This window comes from Myotis lucifugus, unplaced genomic scaffold (assembly GCF_000147115.1).
Source record: "Myotis lucifugus unplaced genomic scaffold, Myoluc2.0 scaffold_2, whole genome shotgun sequence".
Classification (NCBI taxonomy): Eukaryota; Metazoa; Chordata; class Mammalia; order Chiroptera; family Vespertilionidae; genus Myotis; species Myotis lucifugus.
In genome coordinates this window covers 17,715,716-17,723,802 of record NW_005871050.1, presented here as the reverse complement: position 1 = coordinate 17,723,802, position 8,087 = coordinate 17,715,716, and the positions used below count along the sequence as shown (strand labels likewise).

Below are 8,087 nucleotides of genomic sequence, written 5' to 3'. Positions count from 1 at the left end.
CCCCCCCACGCAGGCCCCCCCCGGGGGTGTTGGTGTTCTCCCCCCCCCCCCCGGGGCAAAAACTCTTTTGGGGGGGGGTGGTAGCCCCAGCCACAAAAAATATAAAAAACGGGGGGCCCCCCCCTCCCGGGGGGTAACCCCCTTTTTTAAAAAAAAATTTGCCCGGCCAGGGGGGGCCACAAAAAAAAAACCCCCCCCCCCAAAAAGAGAGAGACGGGGCCCTATTCCAAGGTCCCAAAAACGGGTCCCCCCTTTTTTTTTTTGTTTACCCCGCCCAGGCCCACAACAACCCCCATATTTTCTCTTTGGCCCAAAAAAACCGAGCGGCCACCAGGGCCGCCTTTGCCCTGCCCCCCGGCTCTTAGCTCCCCCCTGGGTTTCCAATCACTGTCAGTGGCAGGGGGCTTCTTCCGTGCTTTCCCTTTCGCCTCCCTGCATTGTGCCTACATATGCAAATTAACCGCCATCTTGGCTGGTGATTAATTTGCATATCTCGCTAATTAGCCAATGGGAAGGGTAGCGGTCGTACGCTAATTACCATGTTTCTCTTTTATTAGTGTAGATGATTTATTTTCATAAAACTATTGGAACCACCAGTATTGTAGTAGGAACTGGGTAGGGACTGAAATTACTTGGCAGGGCAGCAGCAATCTTACTACATTTTAAATAACATATCCTTATACAGAAGCATGTAAATCTTACACTGTGGTAAAGAGATGGTTACATTTTATTTGTTTTTTAACTTTAAACAAATTTTATTACACAAAGTTTCACATAATTGGATATTTCTCTATTTTTTACACAATTATTCTTACTCTCCACAGAAAGACTGCTTCTTAACTTCTCATCAGGTGATGGCAAGCACTAAAATCCTGATTTTAACAGAATAGTAGTAAAAATGACTCACTGATTTAAACTGAAAACAGTTCATTGGTATATGACTCTTGCATTTATTGGGAATGTACAAATGTATTTTTATTCAAAAATACAAAATAAGATTTCCAGTCAAGATGGTGGAATAGGTAAAAATGGTACTTGCTTCCTCTCACAACCACATCAAAATTACAACTAAACTACAGAATAATCATAATTCAGAACCACCTGAAATAGAGCTGAATGGAAGTCCTACAACTTGGGAATTAAAGAAGAAGCCACATCAAGACTGGTAGGAAGGGTGGAGGCATGGAACAGGTTGGTTCCACACTGACATGTGTTGGATAAAAATCAGGAAGGATATCTTGACTGTGGAGGTCCCCTCTGAGGAGTGAGGTGTTCCAGTCCCACAGCAGGCCCCCCAGCCCAGAGTTCCAGTACCAGGAATAGAAGTCCCCATAACTTCTGACTGTAAAAACCAGTGGGAATTGAGGCTGAGAGAGGCTGAGGCTACTGGAGTCCCAGGCACTTCCTTTTAAAGGGCCCCTGTACAGATTTACTTGGACTCACTTGCTCTTAGCTCCAGTGTGGAGACAGCAGCTTGAAAGGCATCAGAGACATATGGGGAGAATCTGAATTGTTTTGCATCAGGGCAAGAGCTGGAGGGACAGCTTTCTTCCAGACAGAAGTTTAGGCAGAAGCCATTGTTCTTTGATGAGCCCTTCTCCTACAGAGCCAGCAGGCGGGGGCCATATGAGACTCCATCAACCTGGATCACACCGTTTGCCTCCACCTGATTATTCCCTGAGATCCTGCCTCACCCACCTTTGGAGCCCACCCAGCTGTTTCCAGTGGCTTTGCCATAGGAATGGCCTGTCTTGGCTCATGTTTCATATTTTCCTAAAATCTCTCAAACAAGCATCATCTGGCCTCAGCAAGCCCCATACCTCTTGCTAAGTGGCTCCAGGCCCAGCACTGGCAGCAGCCAACCATGGTTCACAGCTTGGCCTCACCTGGCTACTTCCAAGCCCAACACAAGAAGCATCCATCTGCAGATCACTTTGTAGCTTATGCCTGGTGGTCCTGGGCAGAACACAGGCAGTGACTGACCTTGGCCTGGGTAAATACCTCGCATTGATATCAAGTTGCTATAATAAGAGTGTATACAGACCACACAGGTATGCACCTTGAGTGTCCAGCTGTGGTGATTGGGAAGGCTGTGCCACTGGATCCTACAGGATGTCTACTATATTAGGCCACACTATCAAGCCTGGAAGATACAGCAGCTCTACCTAGTACATAGAAACAAACACAGGGAGGTGGCCAAAATGAGGAGACAAAGAAACATGGCCCAAATGAAAGAACAGACTAAAACTTCAGGAAAAAAAATGAAACAAAATGGAGACAATCAATCTAATAGATGCAGAGTTCAAACATTGGTTATAAGGATGCTCAAGGAACTTAGTGAGAACAACAGTGTAAAAAAGAACCAGTCATAAATGGAGGGTACACTAACTGAAATAAAGAATAATTTACTGTGAATCAACAGAATAGGTGATGCTAAGAATCAAATCAGCAATTTGAAATATGAGGAAGCAAACAAACAAACAAAACACCCAATCAGACCAGCAAAAGAAAGAGGAATTTTTAAAAATGAGGATAGTGTAAGGAAACTCTGGTACAACTTCACGCATACCAATATTTGCATCATGGGGGTGCCAAAAGGAGAATAGAGAGAGCAAGAAATTGAAAACGTGTTTGAAAAAATAATGACAGAAAACTTCCCTAACTTAGTAAAGGAAACAGACATACACATCCAGGAAGCACATAGAGTCCCAAACAAGATGAACCCAAGGGGCCCACACCAAAACACTTCATAATTAAAATGCAAAAGGGAAAAAACAAACAGAGAATCTTAAAAGCAGCAAGAGAAAAGCAGAAAGTTACCTACAAGGGAACTACCATAAGACTGTTAGCTTATTTTTCAAAAGAAACTTTGCTGCCCAGAAGGGAATGGCAAGAAATATTCACAGTGATGAAAATCAAGGACCTACAATGAAGATTACCCTACAAAATATCATTTAGAATTGAAGGACAGATAAAGAGCTGTACATACATGAAAAATCTAAAGTTCATCACCACCAAACCAGTATTATATGAAATGTTAGAGTCTTATTTAAGAAGATAAAAATATGAACAATAAGATGGCAATAAATACCTGTCAACAGTTGAATCTACAAACAAAATGAATAAGCAGAACAGAAAGACTCATAGATACAGAGGACTTTTTGTTGGTTGCTACATGGGAGGAGGGTTGGGAGGATGGGTGAAAAAGGTGAAGAGATTAAGAAGTACAAATTGGTTGTTACAGAATAGTCATGGGGATATATAGTACAGCATAGAAAATGTAGTCAATAATAGTCTAATAACTAGGTGTGGTGCCCAATGGTTGCAGGATTTATTGGGATGATTAAGTATTAAATTATATAATGTCTGGTCACTGGGGTGCATACCTAAAACTAATGTAATGATGTATACCAACTGTAATTGAAAATGAAAAATTAAATAAATAAAACAAAAATACAAAAATTATCGGTAGGCATGGACAATGACAGCAGTAGACCATTGTACATTGTCAACTGAAAGCAGTAACTGATGGTTATAGTAATTTTCTTAAACATCAGCCAGCCTTGTCTTCAGTCATTTCCTTCAACCTACTTCTCTGAAGTTATAGGTGAGGAGCACTGCCTTAAGCTTCCTTTCACAGTTCTCATTAATGATCGTAAAGCACTATTCTAGGATTAGAACATGCCACTTCTCATACCACCTCCCATTCTCATGCATTCCAGGGTCTTTCTCTTCTTTAGGAATTTCTGTGACTAAAGCTTCTGCTGTTGTTAACAGAGAGGCCACTCCAGCAGTATCCAATAAAGCAGTTCTTACAGCCTTCATTGGATCAATTATTCCTTTTCCACCAAATTCACAATCTCCAAGCATAGTATCATAACTAACTTCTGAAGAACCTTGCATAATTTTCTCAACTATCAGTGATCCTTTGACACCTGCATTCTTAGCAATAGTCATTGCAGAATTTTTGAATGCTTTATAAATAACTTCTATACCAATTTTTAAAACCTTCATTAGATGGAATTAATGAGTCCAAGGCCAGATGCACCAAAGCAGGGCACAAGCCCCTCCAGGAACAATGCCTTCCTCAACAGCAGCTCATGTAGCATTGAGGGCACGCATCTGTTATTCTTTCTTTTCATTCACTTCAACATCACTTGTCCCACCAACCTTCAGCCCAGCTACTCCATCTGAGAGTTTTACCAGACATTCATTTAGGTTTTCCCTTTTCATATTCATTAGTTGTGATATTTAACTGATCAATGATTTCTTGAGTATGTTTTCCCCTATTTGAGCCTTGTTACCTTTTCCTTTCAAGAGCATGGCATCACCTTTGGTCACAATAACCTCTCCAACTTTTCCCAAATCATGAAGCTGAACATCTTCAAGATTTCAAGTCAATCCTTCTTCTCCAAACATTGCACCACCAGTGTTTTCTTAAACATCAGCCAGCCTTGTCTTCAGTCATTTCCTTCAACCTACTTCTCTGAAGTTATAGGTGAGGAGACATGACTTTAAGCTGGTTCTTTCTATTGTCACCCAAACCTGGAGCTTTGACTGCTACAACCTGAAGGCCAACTCTTAGTCTATTCAAAATGAGTGTACTTAGAGCTTCTCCATCAACATCTTCAGCAATTATGACTAAGGGCTCATGGTGAGCATTGGGAGTTTCAAGAGCAAGTACAATTGTCTGAATACTAGAAATTTTCTTTTCCCTAGATATAACTTAGGCATCTTAGAATTCACATTTTTGACCTTTTGCTGTATTAGTAAAGTATGGAGAAATATAACCCACACCAAACTTCATGCCGTCAATAATTTCTAATTCATCATTCAGTGTTTTACCATCCTTTACTGTGATGACACCCTTTCTTCCAACCTTTTTCATCACATCAGAAATGATGTCACCAATTTCTTTGTCTCTGTTTGCAGAAAGGGTAGCAACCGGAGCTATTTCTTCAGGGGTTGTCACAGGTTTAGACTGCTTTTTAAGTTTAGAAATTATAGCACCAACAGCTAACATCACATCTCTCCTGATCTCCAATGGATTAGCACAATCACTGATATTCTCAGAGCCTTCCTTGGCAAGATAGTGTGCCAGTACAGTAGTAGTGGTAGTGCCATTCCCAGTATCTTCATTTGTATTATTGGCAACAGCTTGAACAAGTTTAGCACCAATATTTTTATCCTTATCTCTTAAGGCAATGGACTTTGCAAATATCACACTATCTTTTGTTACTTTGAGACTGCCCAAACTCTGTTTAATAATAACTGTTCTTCTCTTTGGCCCTATAGTAATGGTACAGCATCAGCTAAAACGTCTATACCTTGAAACACTGAGGCGTGGGCACCAAATTTACATCTTTGACATAAGCCTGAGTGAGATGAGGAGCCAGTGCCCTGGAAACTGGCCTAATCTGACAAAGGACTTTGTGTAATCAAGGCATTTATGTGAGGTAGCTGCAGTGCAGGTGAGCTGTGAGGCAGGCCATCGGCGGTGAGTGAGGGAACAGGATATTTATAATGCTGCAGTAGAGTTGAATTACTTAGTTCTGTTCTCGTCTGATATATAAAATGTTTCATATTATTAACATACTAGTGGCCCGGTGCACAAAAATTTGTGCACTCGGGGGGCAGGGGGAGTGTCCCTCAGCCCGGCCTGCACCCTCTCCAATCTGGGACCCCTGGAAGGATGTCCTACTGCTGGTTTACAGGGATCGGGCCTAAATTGGCAGTCGGACATCCCTCTCACAATCTGGGACTGCTGGCTCCTAACCACTCACCTGCCTGCCTGCCTGATTGCCCCTAACCACTCTGCCTGCCCGCCTGCTTGCCCCCAACTTCCCCCCGCCACCAGCCTACTCACCCCCAAATGCCCCCCACCAGCCTGATCACCCCCCAACTGCCCCCTGTACCAGTGTGCTCACCCCAACTACCCCCCCACCGGCCTGCTCACCCCTAACTGCCCCCCCTGCTGGCCTGCTTGCCCCCAACTGCCCCCATGCTGGCCTGCTCATGCCAAATGGCTCCATCTTCTATTCCATTTGTGTCCTTTCCACCCCTAAGTTAATGTCGTGTCCTTAATATGTGGTTATGAGATGTCTCTGTGACTGAGGTGGGAAACCTTTCACGTTTCTCTTTCCTTTCTTTTCATCTCAGGATAACTGAGCTCTGCAGTTTGTGTGGGACCAAAGGTTCTGGGAATACAATGCTGAGCCCTCTGAACTCATTTTATTCTTTATTGTATTATTTGATTCCTGGGCCTGAATTAAACATGAAAACAGAAGAAAATATACCTTTAGATATAGAATCTGCATCATTACCCAGAGATTTCTGCAGGAGTTGACACTGAGGCATGAGACACATGTGTTTATTGGTCAGTTTCCTCAACTATGGAACGAAGGTTGATCCTGCCCCTCAGATCCTTTGGAGGTTGGATATGATGCATCCAGAGGGATTAACTGGCAGCTCTGAGAGTAAGATCAGAAGTCAACAGACACTTGTTTCCTTTTACCCAGACAGAGTTAGAAAAACACAACTCCTTTTATCATAACAGCAGCAAGGGCCATGCCTGTGGGAGGAGGAGCAGGGAACCAGGGCTTCCCCCTTTGCTCCTTCCCCACCCTCCCTCCCTCCATCCCTGCACTGGTCCAGCTGCTATCGCTATCGTGGAACCGCTCAACTCAGGCTCTGGCCCCACCCATGTCACAGGGAGGATCATGCGCAGTTTCTTGCAGACACAGAAGCAGCTGTGAAGTAGAAAGGTGGCGGTTATTCCCCTGAGCAGGCGCTGAAGTCCTTGTTGAAGTCTCCACTCCAGAGCCTGAGAGTCCGAGTCCTGGGAGGCTGCACAGTGGAGGCGCTACATTCCTTTCAGTAGAAACTGAAGATTGATAGGAGCCTGCCGGCTGAGGGAAAGGACCAGGAGGTCTGCCTTGCGCCAATTCGCCAATCCCCAGTCCCGCTTTGCTGATCGCACCTCCTGAGCCCTGCGCCAGCTGGGGCTGCACATGGGGTGGGGCCCCCTCGATCGCTGTGCCCCGTCTGAGCCCAGCCGGCTGGCGCACACGGGACAGGGCCCTCGAGATCGCCGCACCCTGCCTGAGCCCCGCCTGAGCCCCACCTGAGCCCCGCGCTGCCCGGGCCGCACACAGGGGCCTCAATGGCAGCTCCCACTGTCCTGCCCTGCCTACAGTATGCAAATTAGCCACCATCTTTGTTGGAGGTTAATTTGCATATCACTCTGATTGGCTGGTGGGCGTAGCAAAGGTATGGTCAATTTGCATCTTTGTCTTTTATTAGATAGGATAGAGGGATTAAGGTAATATTTCCCTTTTTATATTTCTATGTTTAAAAGTACCTTTCCTCATCAGAAAATGACCAACTCTTTGTTGGCTTCCTACTTGTTTTCACATTCTCCCCCTTATTCTTCTTGGGTTAATGATAGTCCCTTTTCACTAGCATCATCACTACTATATAATTCACAGCATAATTGTGCAAGCATATTTAATGCTGGGTTTGATTTAATATGTAATACAGTGGGGTAATACCCCTAACAACTGAAGTTTCTTACTTGGCCAAGATATTTCATTTTTAGGTGTTAGATTTCTACTTTGGTGAAATCATATCAATAGATGTCAGAAGGAGGAATTCCCTTTGATGTTTGATCTTCTACTTAGGAAATACCAATTAGATTATCTTTGTATTTTGGAGGGTATGGGGTTTGAATTAATTGAGATACATAGAGGGGAACCTAACTTTTGATAGAGCATGAATTATAAAATTGATGAGATACAAGGTTGTTCTTCATTGTGCAGTTGTTGGCATTATGAAAGATTTATTGTTCTCTTATTCAGCTCTTAAATACTGCAACCATATTTCCACCTCTCCTTTCTCTCCTTCCCTCTGCTCCAAGAATAAAAAAATGATAATTTTTTCATTGTACATCCAATTCCTATATTAAATAAGACTAAGTGCAGGCACTGTGCCAGGAATTTCTGATTTCTACCTGTATTTCAATTAAAATGCTAGTGTTTAAAAACAAACTCAAGGAATGATATCATCTGCTTTGCTTATTTAAAGGATCC

The 8,087-nt window shown here is 43.3% G+C and overlaps 1 pseudogene; it reads right to left on the bottom strand.

Moving 5' to 3' along the window:
- Window positions 1–3,663: 3,663 nt before the first annotated feature.
- LOC102435265 lies at window positions 3,664–5,438 on the bottom strand (annotated as a pseudogene).
- Between the last annotated feature and the right edge of the window lie 2,649 nt (window positions 5,439–8,087).